The sequence below is a fragment of the Eptatretus burgeri genome, chromosome 2, assembly GCF_056783735.1.
Source record: "Eptatretus burgeri isolate ZD-2024b chromosome 2, Ebu_testis_v1, whole genome shotgun sequence".
NCBI classification, from domain to species: Eukaryota; Metazoa; Chordata; class Myxini; order Myxiniformes; family Myxinidae; genus Eptatretus; species Eptatretus burgeri.
Genome location: NC_140962.1, coordinates 147,257,224 through 147,276,589, shown reverse-complemented (window position 1 = coordinate 147,276,589; position 19,366 = coordinate 147,257,224). Strand labels below are relative to the sequence as shown.

At 42.8% G+C, this 19,366-nt stretch overlaps 1 pseudogene; it reads left to right on the top strand.

Annotated features, from left to right (window-relative positions):
• The first annotated feature begins 398 nt into the window (after nt 1–398).
• On the top strand, nt 399–2,279 carry LOC147033476 (uncharacterized; annotated as a pseudogene).
• Nucleotides 2,280–19,366: the final 17,087 nt, after the last annotated feature.

The following is a 19,366-nucleotide window of genomic DNA, read 5'->3' as shown; positions in this document are numbered from 1 at the left end:
TAAAAAATATCCAGGTGGTTGTGATGTCATCCATGAACAATTCGAAGAATCCAATAAGGTCGCAAGTGAAATAATATGATCACTGACTATTCAATATGTGTGTATAATTTTAACCAGGCTTGATAACAAGTTATGTAATGCATTTTTTCTCATTTTTTTTAAGGTATCAGAAACCAATTAAAACTATTGCTGCCTTTACAAAATGTTTTATAATTAAGATACCAGTGACTGAATGGCTTACATGGATGAAGCCAAACTGCTGACACCTGCATTCACAAAAGATATACAGCTGTAAAGCTTTAATTATTGCTTGTTAGATAAGTTAATGCTAAATGCTTTGAACATTAACGTTAATGCAAAGATTTTTTCATTTCAGAATGATAATGGACCTTATTATATCTTCAAATTTAGATTGGATGGGCAAATGCATTCATCAAAGACAACGAACCACTCAACTTTCAATTATCACTTGATATATAAGTTAAGAATGCTTTGTACAGTAGATGCAGATATAGGTAGTGCATAGATTTGTTTCTCTTTCTTTGCAGGTGAATAATGGATGATATATGCATCTTCAAATTCAGATATGGAGGCGAATGTGATGCTACAAAGCCATGCTCACAAAATTGTGGACAAGCACGGTTGCATACAATTATCAATGCAAGCAAAGCATATACGGATGGCCTGCACATTGACCTTGAAAGACAACTTGAAGAAAACCCAAGCCTCACAATAAAATACCATAAAAACTGTGTATCTAAATACACTACCAAGTCCAATTTGCCTAAACCAGAAACTGTAGATATTGGTCCTCAACCACCCAAGAAACTACGCAATTCTGCCCTTTATTCGATTTTAAGATGAACTGTCTTTATTGTGGAGAGATGTGTAATCCTAACAGAGATCCCAAAAATCCAGAGCGATGGACGCCAGCATATATGTGTCGTTTAACATATTCGCAGCATGAACAAAAATCATACAAACTGTACATGCAGGAGAAGTGTGATGCTCGTGGTGATAGATGGGCCAGTGAAGTCAGAAGCCGTATTGATGGTGCCGTAAGTGGCCTGCATGCAGCAGAAGTTCGCTATCACAGGGATTGCATGTGTCGGTTCATGGCGAACCGAAATATTGTCTGTGATGACAATGACACCAAATCTGATCAGGAGGTAGAGAATCAAGCTCGAGAATATGTGGTAAAAATGATGTCAGAGGATAAATGTAGGATTTGGAATTCCATTGAACTATTCAAAGAGTATACAAGTCACTGGTTCTGGGTTGTCACGCCAGTGTCTGATTGCTAAACTAAGCAGTCATTTTGTGGATGAGCTTCTTGTCCTGTCATCACCTGGATATGCAAACATAATTGCCTTTCAAAAGTGTGACAGTTGGGTTGAAAGTCGTAAAGGATGATGAAGATGACTTGGAAAGTAGTGTTGGTAAGGTTGCAAAGCAGATTATAAAGGAATGCAAGGGAATCACTCACAATAAATCTCAGTATAGAAGGTACATAGACACAAATTTAGCAACTGATAGCATATCAGTGTCACTGCAGGATCTGTTATCTTCAGTATCCAAGAAGTTAGACAATTCCTTACCAGCCATCCTGATAGGAAATATAGTAACAAGTGTTGTAACAAATCACCCAACTGATCTTCAAATAGCACTTGGCGTGATACTCAGGGACTCAAGAAAGACTGTCTGCCATATGCATGACTACAGAGTCACCTGCAGTTATGACGAGTTACTCCGCTTCAAAAAGTCAGCTGCAGTTGATGCAGCAACTAAGCTCAGCCAACAAGGAATATCAGATGCAAGGCATGGGCTAGTTCAAATGGTATCTGATAATTTTGATGCAGACATATACTCCCCCAACCGGGTGTAGTGGCGTGCACCTGTAATCCGGCTACTCGGAGGCTTGGGTTGGAGGATCGCTTGAGGACGGGAGCTCTGCACTGGGCCACGCTATGAGAGGGTGTAGGGCAGCCATACTGATTATGGCGAAACCCAATCCTTATCCCTGTGTCGTAAGAGGCGACCAGGGTTGCGTCAGGAAGGGCATCCGGCGTAAAACCTATGCCAAATCAGTATGTGGATCATAACGGATGATCCGCTGTGGCGACCCCTAACGGGAGCAGCCGAAAGACGAACGACAACATGTACTCCCCCAATGGAAAGCTGTCAACGCATTCATTAGCAATGATCATTACACAGCAAGTTCATGGAAGTAGAAGACGAAGAAGACTAGTCTTTATTTAGAATCTCCAGACAAACTTCAGCCCCACAAGATACCATGTTTGATTTGATGTAGTCACCATTATTTATGGCATGTGTACTAACTACCTTAAAGAAGCCTCAGTGGCTTTTATTGCATTTGTATGTACTATGAATAGCAATGAATTCAAAATAAATATTTCATCTAAAAATATATTTTTGATATCCGTCACTTGTTTTTCTGATTTTCTCAATAATCCATCAGAAACATATAAATCTTTCATTCTTTGTGGCCATTGTGACCTAAATTAGTAATTTCGTTTTAATCATATAATGTATGTAAAAATATGTTTTCAGAAGCATCTAGTTGTCATTAAAATGATATAAAACATGGTTCATTGTGTTTTTAATTGATATGGTCATCGACATGTAAAAATTAGTATTTTTCCTCATTTCCTGGATGCCATTTTGAATTCATCAAGTTGCTCAGGGCTGAGAAGGTCACACCCACCTGAATATCATAATATACATCACGAAGATGCATATGATGTAGAGAAAATAACCATATCAAGAAATTTTGGTTCCAGCGAAAAGTTCCTTTTCTGGTGCAGGACTATAGTAAAAATACATGATTAAAAACATTCGGTACCAATTTACAGTGGCATCTTTGTGGTAACCATGACAACATCTTACAGTTTATTACCAAATCGGCCCCCATATGGTTTATGAGGTAGAAAACAAATAAGATAAAATGTACAAGTATATACATTATATGCTGTGCATCTTTAACACCTAACGAAACAGAGTGATCATTTTAGATAGTTACCATGGCAACAGAAAAATGCAATTCATCATCCTATTTTACTCAATGCAGTGATCAAGAGCATTTGCCAAAAAGATTAAAAAAAACAAAACAATGTTGTAATGAACATGTTCTTGAAATATATGGCAGATTGCCACTTTTCTATATTTTACTGACATAATGGTAGTCATATTAATAGTTACCATAGCAACGGTACAGCTGATATTTCCCAAACTATTTTACACATATTGTTGAAACTCAAAACATATATTTGAACGATAAAATCATTGATTTCTGGCCGACTACATTGAAAGAATAGTAATTTTAGAATTTTAGCCCATTGTGGCAGCCATCTTGGACGCCATCTTGAATATTTAAAGTTGCTCAAGGGTGACAGGTTCACACACACCTGGATATCATTAAATACACCCCAAGGGTGAATAATCAGCAGAGAAGATAACTTTATCAGAGATGTTAGGGTTGTGTGAAAATTTGGCCTTTGGCCGCTGGACTAGAAAGGAGAGAGGAGGGAGGGGGGGTGAGGAGGGGTGGGGGAAGGGAAGACAGTGTGAGGTGAGAGGAAGGGAAAGCAGACGTGTGGTGGAGCATTAATTACGATTCATACTGTCTCATCAAAATGATTCCACATCGAATAACAGTGAAGATGGGATACCATAAACACTGCCTATATATATATATATATATATATATATATATATATATATATATATATATATATATATATATATATATATATATATATATATATATATATATATATATATATATATTGAGTAGGGGAGTGAGCAGGTCGGTGGTTATGCTTTATGAACACACACACACACACACACACACACACACACACACACACACACACACACACACACACACACACACACACACACACACACACACACACACACACACACACACACACACACACACACACACACACACACACACACACACACACACAGACGCGCTTGGCCAATATCGGGAATTTTTCGGGAATCGGCAGGTTGGAGTCAGTGTGATTACCAACTGCAGTACAGACTGTATGCAGCCCAAAAACCTCGAGTAGCTTTCACCAAAAAACAACAATGCATTTATATAGACGTTTCAGGGAAATGTTCACAAACATTATTATTTATAAACAGCTGCGTGTGACGGGTGGAAAAAAATTTGGCTTGGTAATTTTGAAAACACATTAATATGGCAAATGGCTTGGAAATTGGGTGTTATTTCACAACTCGCCCAGGGTGACGGAGCACTAGCCACTCGCTCAGGGTGATGGAGCACGAGCCACTCGCCCAGGGTGACGGAGCACGAGCCACTCGCCCAGGGTGACGGAGCACGAGCCACTCGCCCAGGGTGACGGAGCACGAGCCACTCGCCCAGGGTGACGGAGCACGAGCCACTCGCCCAGGGTGACGGAGCACGAGCCACTCGCCCAGGGTGACGGAGCACGAGCCACTCGCCCAGGGTGACGGAGCACGAGCCACTCGCCCAGGGTGACAGAGCACGAGCCACTCGCCCAGGGTGACGGAGCACGAGCCACTCGCCCAGGGTGACGGAGCACGAGCCACTCTCCCAGGGTGACGGAGCACGAGCCACTCTCCCAGGGTGACGGAGCACGAGCCACTTGCCCAGGGTGACGGAGCACGAGCCACTCGCCCAGGGTGACGGAGCACGAGCCACTCGCCCAGGGTGACGGAGCACGAGCCACTCGCCCAGGGTGACGGAGCACGAGCCACTCGCCCAGGGTGACGGAGCACGAGCCACTCGCCCAGGGTGACGGAGCACGAGCCACTCGCCCAGGGTGACGGAGCACGAGCCACTCGCTCAGGGTGAAGGAGCACGAGCCACTCGCTCAGGGTGACGGAGCATGAGCCACTCGCTCTGGGTGACGGGTATGATCTCCACCGAGTAGCATTTTAGTTACCAATACATGGAATTGTCTCCCTGGTAAGGTAGTGGCATCGCACTAAAACGGCCTTCTACCCTCTCCCCCCTCCCCAAAAAAAGAACCCATAAAATGTTTTTCCCCCCATTCTTGCTCTCAACACACTAAGTAATATCCTTGAACCTTCTGCACATTTCTTACCCAATTATTCTCCTCATTCGCCCAATACAATAATATTCTCCTCATTCGTCATTTTGACGGATTTACTTCATCTGGTGTTTGTGTGATGCAGGTATGATGGGCTGAATGGCTTCCTCCCACGTCTAAATACTAATTTCCTTGTTATTCCATTGAGCTATGGAGAAAGACCTTATGTTTGCTGCGAGCTGCTCTGATTTTTTTTAAAAGGCCGACTTGGAATGACGGAGGATATTTTAGGTGATGAACTGTGACGTCACTGACGTGACAATAAAGTGATTTCACTGGTGCAAGGCTGTGACCTCATCACAACGTGAACCCAAACGAAAAGGAATGTTTATATATTTTTCACTTTTGGACTGGTAGTATAGGGCGGGATGTGACTTCAAAGACAAATTAAATTAATATATTGGTAAAATAGCGTATCTGAAATGTATACATTGACCCAACCTGGCTAAATATATTCTTGACTTGATAAAAGCCATCAGACTCAAAGCTGAGTTGGTGAAGTGCACTTATCAATTTGTCTTGGACAATTAATTTATTGTGAACATAACGGAAAATGAGTTTGGCCAATTAAATTGTGAAAAATGTAATGAAGAAATCCGGGGGTGGGGGGGGGATGGCAGAGAGTGAGAGAGGAGTGAGGAGAAAAAGAAGAAGGAGAAAAGGAGACTTGGGATGTGATAGGAGCAATGATAGGGAAAAGAAGGGGTAAATATTGGGCATACATGTGTGGCTCAAAAATTCCACCCTTTGTGCGTATGTAATAACTAGATGGTCCCTTATCCCTTAACAAACACATACACTAAAAATCCATTAAACCAGCACATAATAGTGAAGGTCACAGATATTTTAATCATATTATTTTATTCTATATCGCAGTGGGGTGACTTCTACTGACCTTACCAACTATTCATTTACTCATCACAATTCGGTGACTTGTGGGGTGGGAATCGAACCAGCCATGGATTAAATCATACAGCTCATGCTGAAAACGCCACACCACCTTAGCAGCCGGCACACATGCACAGGTTGATTTGAATGCTGTAAGCACCTGGATGGGTGCTGCTCAACCAGCCACTGATAATTACCCTTCACTCAATACTTCAATGGCAGGCAGAAGATTAACATGTTAATTGACAATGAACGCAAAAGGGGAGACACAAAAGCGTGAGAATGAGCAAGTAGTGCCGAGGTGCATTCAAGATGAAGGAAGATTATGCAAGAGTGAACACAAAAGAAAGGAGCGAAGGAAGATTATGCATGAAAGAATGGAAGTGGAGAAGAGCATAAGAAGGGGGTATTAAAAGGTTAAAAAAAGAAGAAAAAGATAAGAACAAATATTGGAAAAGAAAGAGTGAAAGAAATTAGTTTTATTTTTAGACAAAATCTCGGTTAAGGGAAGAGCCAGGTGAGTAGATGATAAATGGGGTTTCTGGGACGCCCATTCAAATGAATGGGGGGGGGGGGAAGAAAAAAACTTTCTGACCCAAGCTCCAAAAGCTCAAAATGGAAGACCGATTTTCTCCCCACCTATCCCCTTCCCTCCCATACAAGCAAAAGCTCAAAATGGGAGACACACTTCCTCTCATACAAGCAAATGTAAAATTGAGACGATGAAAGATTGAGACTTACCGATTGATGCACTTCTTCTCTTGCAAATTTTCATTTTACTCAAAGAGTGAACCAACGAATATTTGTCCATGTTCTACTTTAGGGAATAACTTGATTTTCTTTTAACATTCATTTCCATCGAGTATATTCACTTTATCTCTTCAAGCACGAAAGAAAGGGAAGTTCACAATCCCTCCTTCGTTTCTGTAAAATTGGGAAGTGCCTTCAAGAGCACAGTCGTGCCGTGGAAATGGGGAAGTATTCTGTGAACAGTGTTTTGACTTGGCCCATGTCTCCAAATACAATTCATGGTTATATCTTAAATCATCAGAACACTAACATAACAAAGTTTAGCTAAAAGCAACCAAAAGCAACTTTTAATCAAAAGAAGATATTTAAAAGTAAGGTTTAAATGAAAGAAAAGATAAAATCTCTATTTCAGCCCTCACACCCGAACCAAGCCAAAAAAGCCCGAAGTAATTTCCTTTATGAGACACACCCGAAAAACCTATTGTTTCCACATTTCCTAGGTGCATAAACAACTCAGACTATTTATTGCCAAATGCGAACTTAGTATGTTATATTCAGAAGATGGAGTGTTCAGATGATGACTTCAACCTTGCAGATCAAGCGTTTTCACAAGATGAGAGGTGAGATCCTTAAAACTTATATATATATATATATATATATATATATATATATATATATATATATATATATATATATATATATATATATATATACACACACACACATGTATGCATGTCTATATCTATATATGAATATGTATATATACATAAAAATATACATATATATATATATATATATATATATATATATATATATATATATATATATACACACATGTATGCATGTCTGTATGAATATGTATATATACATATATATACATTTCCACATATATATATGTATATATACACATGTATACATGTCTGTATGTATGTATGAATATGTATATATACATAAAAAAAAAAAATAAAAAAAATAAAAAAAAAAAAAAAAAAAAAAAATATATATATATATATATATATATATATATATATATATATATACATACATATATATTGTTACGAATTCTGGGCTGCCTGGCGTGCGAGCGATTGCGTCACTCGAATCGCAACCGCGTCGCCCACCGGACGGACAATTCTGTCGTGACCCTCCCTGAACAACGCTGGGAGCTAGTCACGGGTGGGTCTTTCGACCTCACCACAATTGTGCCAATTGGCCACCCACGCAGGATAGGGTTGTTCGCCAAATTCGACCTACCTAAGTACCTGCGCGAGTAGTTAACTGGGCGATCGTACCTCGCCGCAGGCTGGCCTAGGACAGGAACCGCTTAAGCAGTCCGTTCCGTGCTTCAGGGATAACCGAGCGGTGTTATCGCCGACCTCAACGGATGTGATTCTATTTACTGGGTGCTTACACCCATCTACCAATTCCTTCCGTGATGCAAGATGGCACTTTCAATGGGAAAAGAGACGACGAACGGGATACATTTCACGCAGGGACATTTATTATAGCAAGCACATATTACACACACACACACACACACACACACACACACACACACACACACACACACACACACACACACACACACACACAACACAAGCAAGGAATCATGCACGTATTTACAAGCAAGGAAGCAAATGAAGAAATGAAACACGGATACAGGCAAGAAAGCAATGAAAGCAATTCCCCCGACTATACTTATTAGTAATTTACAGGCACTTACACAGATATACTTAACAGACGGTGCCACGACAGTCATACAAAAGCAAAGAAAAACCCTCTCATAGGCAAGGGGGTAGACGGGGTTCGTAAACCTTTATGCCATGGGCCGTGGGTGACCAAATAGGCCCGCGAGACCGTGCTGGTTACCTGCCCCCTCGAGGGGCGACAGTCGGCGAGCCCTCTCCAGCACTCTCCTCTCGTGTGCGCCTCGACCCGGGACCACTGCTCGCAACCCTCACGACTTGGCGCCCAGAGGGAGAGACGAGCCTTCGACGATCCAAGCCCACTTCGACGATCCAGAGCCCAACGAGTCCAAACACGACGATCCAGAGCCCGACGAATCCAATCACGACGATCCAGGGCGAAGAAGAGGAGCGCTCAAACACGACGTCCACCAAGAGAGAGTAAGAATCCAACACGATGATCCAGGCAGGAGAGAGGCCGAGCCCGCGCACGGCACGCCCTATTTAGAGCGTGGGGCTCCGCCCCTTCGCTCCACCCCCTTTCTGGCTCCGCCTCTCCTCCAGCCCTTTTGAGAAGCTCCTTGAAAAGGGGCGTCTCCTCCTCACGGCCGCCTCACACCCCATATCCACCAATCGCCAGCGAGCAGTCGCAACCTCTCCCGTCAGCCCCGGCGCCGCAAAAAAGGCGGGAAAACTCGTGCGCCGTTGTAGGCCTTTCACGGGGCCATCGTTTGAAGTCTTTGGACGGTCCAAAATAACGATAGAACAGAAAAACGGCTATCTCAAAGAGTCGCAGCCCGATGAATCACACAAAATCCCTTTAAACAACGGTGGGGAACTATCTGCACAGAAACTTAGCATCATAACTGATCTAAGGACCCTTTATGGTGTATTGCGAATTTCCACAGCCATAACAATATATATATATATATATATATATATATATATATATATATATATATATATATATATATATATATATATATATATATATATGTAAGCTGGTAGGCGGCGATGGGTTGCCGAGCATGGAAACTATAAGATATAGAGCAAAATGGATGTCATATAGCGGATAAGTAATCACCTTAAGATTATGCATATCAAATCTCATCCAGTTCCATCGACTGATTACTACTCGGTATCCATTTGAATGAAATGTACCGAATGCGCTTTGAAATCAGAAATCCCCAAAGTTCGAGGGGGTGCTGTGGGTGAAGCAGCTGTCACACCTTGACGTTTTAGCCAGCGTATGGCAAGGTCTCAAAATGTATGAAAAACTCTGGCGTATGCTGAAATATTGGTGTTTTTTTTAAGTTTTGGGCGTATAATAACGTGTTGGACATATGCATAACGTATTAGTAACGTACACAGAACGTTTTAAGCACATATATATATATATATATATATATATATATATATATATATATATATATATATATATATATATATATATATATATATATATATCTTATACCAACGAATGCTGAGCGTGTTGTCGGCGTTCACAACCTATGCCCAACGATTGTCCAACTTATGCATAGGGCGCGGCAGCGTATCAGGTGTCGTAGGCTTTTCATAGGCTGCGGCTCGACGATTCAAATCATAACCGCACTAGACAAAGTGTGAAGCCGCGGTCACACCTTGACGTTTTAGCCAGCGTATGCCGATGTATGAAAAATTTGTCAAACCAAGCAGGCTCACGTCGAACACGTTATGGGTAAGTTTTGTATACGTTAAGAGCACGCTGGCATACGTCGTAGTTTTCTGGCATACGTAGTCATATGCCCAGTACGTCAAGAAATTTTCAGCATGTTGAAAATTTCTCGATGTACTCAACGTATGACACGTTCCACATACGCTGGCATAGGTTGTAAGCACGCTACGCGATCGTTGACACACGTCGACACATGTTACTTGTACGTTACTCATAAGTCGAAACACGTCGAGTTAATGGTTAGCGTCAGTGTTCCAGATTCCCTGGTTTTATTTTTTTTTGCTGTTTTTTTTTCTTCGTTATGACGGTGATGTTGACACTTCGATTTCCAGTGCGGTTATGATTTAAATCGTTGAGCGGCAGCCTATTAATTTTATTATAACTGCACGAGAATTTGAAGTGTCAACATCACGTCATACCGAAAACAAAAATAAAAAACCAGGGAGTCTGGAACACTGACGCTAACCATTACCTTGACGTGTTTCGACTTATGAGTAACGCACAAGTAACGTGTGTCGACGTGTGTCAACGATCGCGTAACATGCCTACAACACGTTACTCATAGGTTAGAAATAAGTTTCGGGTACGCTAAACATTACCTCGACGTGTTTCGACTTATGAGTAACTTACAAGTAACGTGTGTCGACGATCGCGTAACGTACCTACAACTTATGGCCAGCATTATGCAGAACGTGTGAGTTATACGCTGGCATACGTCGAAAAATTTCAAGCATGGAAAATTTGTCTAACACCTCGGCGTACAAAGACGTATGCCAGCGTACTACGAAAAAAAAGCCAGCATACTACGACGTATGCCAGGGTGTTCTTGACGTATACAAACTTACCCATAACGTATTCGATGTGTGCCAGCGTTTTAGCCAAATTTTGCATACGTCAGGCATATGCTGGCTAAATCGTCAAGCTGTGACAGGGCCTTGAACAAAGACATAAATCGAAAATCCAGCTTGATCGTTTGTGCACAATGTATTCCAGACGATTAGTGTGAATTTTCATGTGCATTCGACCATAACCCTCGGAGGAGCAGCATTTGGGGCGAAGGCACCTCCAGCTCTCGCATATTATCGATTTTTGCACAAATTGACCTTTGACCCCTGACCTAAATGAAATCGGTCAATCTGTCCTGAGGCAAAGTTTCATTCGTATCTATGCACTCACCTGGTTGCTTGGGGGCCTTAAATTTTCGCCAATTTTCGCGCATACCCCAATTGTAGGGGTCGCTGCGGGTAAAGTATTCCATATATCACAAAACCGGAATATATTTGATAGAGCATCACCTGTAGATCATTCGTGCCAAATTTCATAACCCTATGTGGGATAATGGCTTTCGGAATTGATTCCGCGTGAACGGTCCCTATTTTGAAGGTTTTTCGGTTGTTGCTAGGGAACCAAAGCGTCCTTAGCAACCATCACAATTTCCAAAGCACGAGGTCATAAAATGTACCTACCACCCGAGTTTGGTCAAAATCCGCCCACGTTTACTACCAATTATGCTGACGACAAACGAACAAACATCCAAACAAACAGACTGAATTACTGACAATAAGTCACCTATTTCAGCGACCCAATATATATATATATATATATATATATTCTTCTTCTTTCGGCTGCTCCCATTAGGGGTCGCCACAGCGGAACATCCGTTATGATCCGCAGAATGATTTGGCACAGGTTTTACGCCGGATGCCCTTCCTGACGCAAGCCTGGTCGCCTCTTACGACACAGGGATATGGTACACCGATTCTAACCGGGGCATACACCGGGCCCAGTACACTGGTACTCACTTTGCCGACCTCGGAAGGATGACAGGCTGAGTCAACCTCCTGGTGTGTATTAATTCAAGTGGCCAATGGGGCTTGAACTCAGGACCTCATGGATCCCAAGCCACTACCCTAACCACTACGCCAACACCAGGCTATACATATATATTAGGGTGTTCCAAAAAAAGGAAAGTTTGATTTTTGCTGCTCCCTGATTTTGCCTTTGTTCCAATACCCCATTAAGAACTTATCGGTCAAAAATGAACAAAATTCCATGATATTTAGGGGTTCCTCAAGTTGTCACAATTATGTCCATTATGGAGAGGGCATTTTGCACTGCAATGTCAAAAAGTTCATCTAGGTCTCCTTGGAAAAACTCTTCTTTCATCCTATATGACTGCTGTGGTTTTTGCCGATTCTTTTTCAGCTCTTGATATAGATGGTAAAGCTTCATCACCCTTTCCTGACATTTGTCCAGTCGCTGGATGGGAATCCGGGCCTTTTTCCAAAGTGCCGAAACAGTCTCAATGGTCCGTTTTGCACTTTCCTTCATAGTACTTCCATGCTCCGTGTGGTGGTATAAGAAATTGCACAGAACTGCTCCGTTAGTTGGCAAGCCAGCACAGTGAATATCTGCTGTTGGTTTGCCAACCAACCATACTGACAAAGAACTCCTTGTGGTGCTTGCAGTTGCCATGACACAATCTGAAAAAGGAAGGTATGTAAATTCCAATGAAGATATCAAACAACCATATTAATTGTGAAGTGTACTGCGTTGTGCACATTCGACGGCAAGTTGTCAGTTACAGTTTGGCAAATTTCAACAATATTGTGCCAACTTGAGGAACCCATAAACATCCTCCAATCTGCTCCATATTTGGTGTGTATGTTTCTACTGTCAGATGGAACAAAGGCACACCCAGGAGGATGAATATTCATACTTTTATTTTTTACCCCCCATTATGAAGCACCCTAGTGTACTCTTTGTGAATGTCTTTTCAGTTGTGGAGGAACTCTGGGAAGAGTTTGACATAGCAAAGGGCTTTACTTGATTGCCTTTCTTGGTTGCTTTATGCAACTTCGTCGGCTGGAAGAGCATGGGTGTGAGTCGATTTATTCATATTATCCTCTCCCCTAGATTAATTGAGTCGGTGAGAGCTCATTGGTTATTCCTCCATCCCCATGTACACATTCATATTGTTATGTACGTTGCCTATGGATAACTCCAAGAGGACAGAGTGTTTCGAGAGACCACGGACGTTGTCTGCAAGCCAACTCTGGCCAGATCTTCATGCTCCAGGTCAGTTTTGTGTGCCAGTGAGTTAAGGGAGGCAGAGAGGGAATCATGCTGGTGATGACACGTCAGTTAATTAATTGGCAATGTTACCCAACACCTTGTGCTGCATTATGTGGGCTACCATTATATATATGCATATTTTATATCAAAACATATGGAGTGTGACAAGAGCGCTCCTCCGATCTCCATGAGGCATCGTCCGTCAACAAAGCCCCACCTCCAACACAGAGGCTTCAGTCCGGTGACTGTCAAACAGATAAAGATTACATGGTCAACATCAGTTAAACATCAAACAGAGCCATCTATCAAGATTTCAGGCTTATTTGCCCTCATCAGGATAGCATACCAATAAATACCTTCCCAATCATGACCACATTCGTTGTTTATACATCAGACACACCTCCTTACTGTTATGGTGAGCATCATCGCTGATTATGTGTCACATGGTAAAACCGCATTATCCACAAAGAACAACTGTCCATATACCACCTAGACAATTGTTTCCGCGAATGCAAATCATTCAACCAGAAAGCACGTGATACGATCGGCGGATAAATCAAAACATGTGGTGTGTGAAGAGCACCCCACCCCCGATCTCCATTGGATATAGTCCTACACCCATCGGTTGGCTCTTGTTAGGTGTCAGACATCACAATCACTGTCCCTGGATAAATCACCCATCCACATCCCGACCAGTCCTGCCAATGTCCACAGGCCACGTTGTACACAACTCGTTGAGCAAGGGCTTCATCAAACTCATTCTGTGAATTTGGCTTGCACATCTAAAGGGGTCTTTGATACACACTCACAGTTTGAGAGCTCGAGCATTCTCATACAACCGAAGCAGCTTTGAATGTCTATTGGAGCTGTCCTTTTAGCCGGACATTAGTTTGAAGTTAATGTGCAAGGCAAACATTGCAAGGCCTATGTCATGGGAACTTAAACACAAAGGCTATCAATAAAACCTTGAGCTGCAGCCAAAGTAAACACGACGCAGGCCGTTATCCCTCCATTTTCGGAGTGTATGGATCTCAAGGTGCTCACTGCGAGTTTATTGGACATGCGAGTTTGCTTTTCAACTTGCATTGCCCACTTTTCGATCATAACATCCCCTGATGGTACTTCTTTATTTCAGGAGTTATCCGCATTAAATGTATCCCTTTGTGCTATTTTCTGGTCCCTCATCAAGAGAACGACTTTCTTGTTTCAACTTCACCTTCGGTAATGAAAAGCAATTGCTTTTTTAAAATCCATAAACTGCCATCACAGCCATATACTTTGAACTATAACAATGTACTGTACAATACTTGTTTGAAACACAAAAGTGATGCGAGATTGGCACAGATATTATCGCCATTTCGACTCAGTTAGGCTTCGGATTAGGTTTAATTTAGGTTAGGGCTAGTGTTAAGGTAAGACTTACGGTTGTGGTTAAACTCAGGGTTATGGGTGTGGCTTATGTTTCGGGTCAGGCTTAGGTTTAGGGGGAATCTTATGGTGTTTTCCTTCATTCGGTGGGAGCGTTGCCTTTTCATCGCTGGCAAATTACTGCCCACCAAAGGTGCCCTGAGGGCATTATCTGTCTACCACGAAGAGTAGCCTGGTGTCACCTTGAGACCAGATGGGGCAGGAAGATTACAGCAATATCAAAGCTTGAGTCATAATGCTGTCATAATGGAACATTACATCGGTGAATTGTCAGGAAGTGGCAGAAACATTGATAAAATTTGGAGGAGGGTGATTTACGTGGCAAAAACTTGTCTCAGTCAGTGACAGGGTGCCCAAGAGGATTCTCTCTCTATCGAGTGCAGCCTGTGGCTGCTGGTTGCATCATTGGTTGGGACGCAGCTCTGCCGCTGATGCAGTGTCCCCCTTACCAGTGCACTGGTCCTCATTTTTCCGACCTCAGAAGGATGACAGGCTGAGTCAACCTCCTGGTGTATTAATTCAGCTGCCTAACGGGGCTTGAACTCAGGACCCTAGGATCCCAAGCCGCCACCATAAACCACTAAGCCAACACCAGGCTTATCCAAGAGGATTGAGAGAAGGTTTTGTAATGGTCAAACATTTGTCATCATCAAAGTTGTATGGGCTTTTATTCGTGAAATATCAAAAAAAATCGTTTATTTAGTTACGAGTCAGATCAATTTTGTTGCATTCATGGATATTCAAAGAATTTACTTTTCCCAGACTCGGTGGTGCAGTAATGGTTCGAGCGTCTGCTCTGAGTCTCGGAGCTGTCAGTGCTTCAAACTGTGGCAGAGTCATCCCAAAAACTTTAAAATGGTATGTGCTGGTTCCTTGCTTGATGTTCAGCATTAAAAAGCTTGGGGGCATGGATAATCCCCATAGGTTGGCATCCATGGGGATGAGGAAATCTTCCTTAGGGGATGCCCTGCTGAGTGTAGTGAGGAAGGGGGTGTCTTTGTGACATCACTGGTGCCCAGAATACCCGACAAAGTGACGGCACTTCCCCCCAGCCTTAGTGGCTGTGTTTGTCTCGTCTAATAGTCTTGTGTTGTGCAGGTCTGTGTGTGTATGTAGCAACTCCACTGTGAGCCATAAATCCTGCAAAATGTCTGAATCCTTAAATTTCTCCATCCTCTTAGGGATGTCTGATTAAAAAATATAAAATCTCATCAAGATATATAATTTAAATCAGAGATGTGATGTAAAAATCACGAGACATCGATGGGAGAGATATATGCCTGGTGTTGGCTTAATGGTTAGTGTGGTGGGCTCTGGATCCTAGGATCCTGAGTTCAAATCCCACTCATCTGTTGAATTAATACTAGGTGGGGTTGACTTTGCTTGTCATCCCTCTGAGGTCGGCAAAATGAGTGCCAGCTTGCTGGTATCCTGTGTCAGAGTGGTGACCCGTCCAGGATTGTGCCCAATAGCCAAGGAGACTTCTTAGGCAGCACCAACGCTCTGCACAGAGTATGATCCCAATGGATGGATGGATGGATGGATGGATGGATGGATGGATGGATGGATGGATGGAGAGATATGATGAAGACCCCATCAGATTCCCATCAGGAATGTTTGATGAAAATCTCAAAAGATTTCTTTTGGAAAGATAATTAAAATCTCATCAGATTTCTCTCAGACCTCATGAGAAATCATAGGATAATTTTTGAGGTTCAAAGCCACTCAAAATCACGTGTGGTCCATGTTTCTCAAATCATTCCAAGGTCTTGAGAATGCCTCGATGCTGAATGAGTGGACTGTTAACCTGGCCCATAATCCCAATGACTTGAACGACACAACTAAAACTCAATCTCTTATGAAGACTCTTGATCATAAACCAGCATCAGCTCCCGACTGAACACCATGCTTCCATTTCATGAACTGAGCATTGGAAATACCTGTTCAAAGGAATGTTTACAATGCAAAACAAATGGGAGAATGACAAAAGAGCAGGAAGATTTATACAAGAGCTCGACAGGATTGGGATTGACAAGGAAGGCTCTTTGGAGTGGCTAAGAAGAGGTTAAATTAGTTGGGATTGAGGACGTCATCCAAAATGCTCAAAACCAAGGACATCTATACTATGGAGCTAGGTGTTTGTTATCTCCTCCTAGACAAAGCATCAACGGTCCAGGAAACCCAGATATGTTGTAATTCGTATACATGAATGAGCACAAAATAGGGGGGGGGGGTGCGGGGGGGTTAAAAAGTGAGGCCGAGGCTGCTGAGTATTAGTTATGCAGCCTGAGGTACATTACCCAACATGATTGGTTCAGTGCTATCACGTGCCTACCACAGAACAGACCAGTGACAGCAGGTTTACGACAATATATATATATATATATATATATATATATATCCACCTATCTATACTATAATGGAGCAAGTGTATGTGATTATGGATGGATGGATGTATATCCATTCATTCTTCACCCATTGGATGGGCAGCTGACCTGATGTCACCCATAATTGTAACCTGAAATACTTAAAGTACCCAGAGGACCCAAAAGACCCCCCCCCCAAAGACCGAATACCCCCCCCCCAACCCTGAGGACCCAAAAAGACCCAAAACAACCCCGATAACCCAAAGGACTCTGAGAACCTAAATGATCTTGAAGACCCAAAAGACTACGAAGACCCAAAGGACCCAAAATACCTAAAATACTCTGAAAGACCCTGAATACCCAAGACTCTGAGGACCCAGAAGACACCAAGAACCAAAAAGACCATCAAGATCCAATATACCCCGAAGACCCTTAAAGACCCAAAATACCTAAAAGACCCAGAAGACTCAAAAGACCCCATGGACCCAAAATATCTAAGACTGATAGACCATGAACACCCAAAAAAACTCCAAAGACACAAAAGACCCTGAAGACCAAAAAATACCCAAAAGACCCCTAAAACCTAAAACCTGAAAGACCCCAACGACCCTTAAAGACCCAAAGTACCGCAAACACTGAAAAGACCACAAAGACCCCTAAAGTCCCTAAATACCTCAATGACCTAAAACCTGAAAGACCCCAAAGATCCTTAAAGAATCAAAAGACTACAAAGACCCAAAATACCTAAAAGGCCCTTAAAGACCCTGAAGACCCAAAACACCCCAAACACCTTTAAAGACCCAAAATACTCCAAAGACATGAGATCCAAAAGACCTCAAAGACCAAAAAGACCCCAAAGACCAAAAAAGACCCAAAAGATCCTTAAAACCTAAAAGACCCTGAAGACCCAAAATACCCCAAACACCGAAATGACTCCAAAGACCCTAAATACCTAAAAGACCTAAAAGACTCCAAAGACCCAAAATATTGTAAAAGCCTTTAAAGACCCTGAAGACCTTGAAGCCCCTTAAAAAACCAAAATACCCCAAAGACCAAAAACACCTGAGACTGAAAAGACCCCAAAGACAAAAAAGACCCAAAATACCTGAAAGACCAAAAAGACTCCAGAGACTCAAAAACTCTGAGGACCCCAAAGACCTATCATACCCAAAGGACCCAGAAGACCCAAAAGATCCAGAAGATGCAAAATAACACGAGGACACAAAAGACCCAGGGGATCCAAATGAGCCGAGGAAACAAAAGACCACAAGGACCCAAAATACGGAGAGAACTCAAAATACCAAGAAGACCCAAAAGACCCAACAGGACTATCTGGGACCTCCCAAAAATCCCCACAACTTACACCAGACCTCTTCACCACAAATGCCATAACCATTACCAAACACTTCAACCTCATCACTACAATTGCCTCAACCACTTACAATGCTTCAACAACTTTACCGCAAGATACCGCAGCATTTCCCCTACATCACTGGAACTTCCGCAACTGCCATCAGCTCCCTGGACACTCACAACAGTCATTGGGGATGCTGGGGAATGGAGGGCATCGCAGGTGCCTGTAAGCCAGAACACTTCGGCGTGTAGCTCGAAGTGCGAATGTGTTCTTGGATTAATTTGGTGATGACTGGGTAGCGTTGGTGTTCCGCTTACTAACAGCATTCGGGTTGAGTCCAGTGCTTGTTCGTGGCTGGAGAGCGCACCTGAAAACCCACGCCCCATTGAAATTACAGAGCTCCATTGCATTGCAGCTTGGGGTGGCGTCAGTGCGCCAAGGTGAGAGCTCAGAAATGCTTACAGCGCCTCTTGATCCGCTCTTTGGCCCCTCCTTCGCCAAGGCTCTATAAAAGTAGCAGCAGAGAGTGAATCAGGCTCTTCTCTTCTCTTCACTCTTTTCTCTTCTCCTCAATCAGACACCGGTGAAACACCAACCAGACAGCAGCGCCATTGCAATAGCTGAGCTGAGGGAACTGCGGAAGCGACCAAATGCGGTGGAGCGAGCAGTCATAGACCTGACCAAGTCATACCCAGTTCATCGGTGCTTGGCCGTGTTCAGCAGTGATTACTCATTACATTTACGGATTATCAATTCTGCTTGTTTTCGGTCTGTCCTCTCACACGTTCTTTTCTTTCCTTCATTTCCCCAATTCCCCATTGACCCACATCTTCAGACCTTCTTCTCCGCATAATTAGACAGCGTTTGCATCTCACCATTCATGCACTGTGGACACCTCCAATTTTCCTCCTTCTTCCCCCTCCGAAAGTGATTGGGTTGCATAGGTATATTGACCGTGCCGGGTACCGAGAGGTCATTTA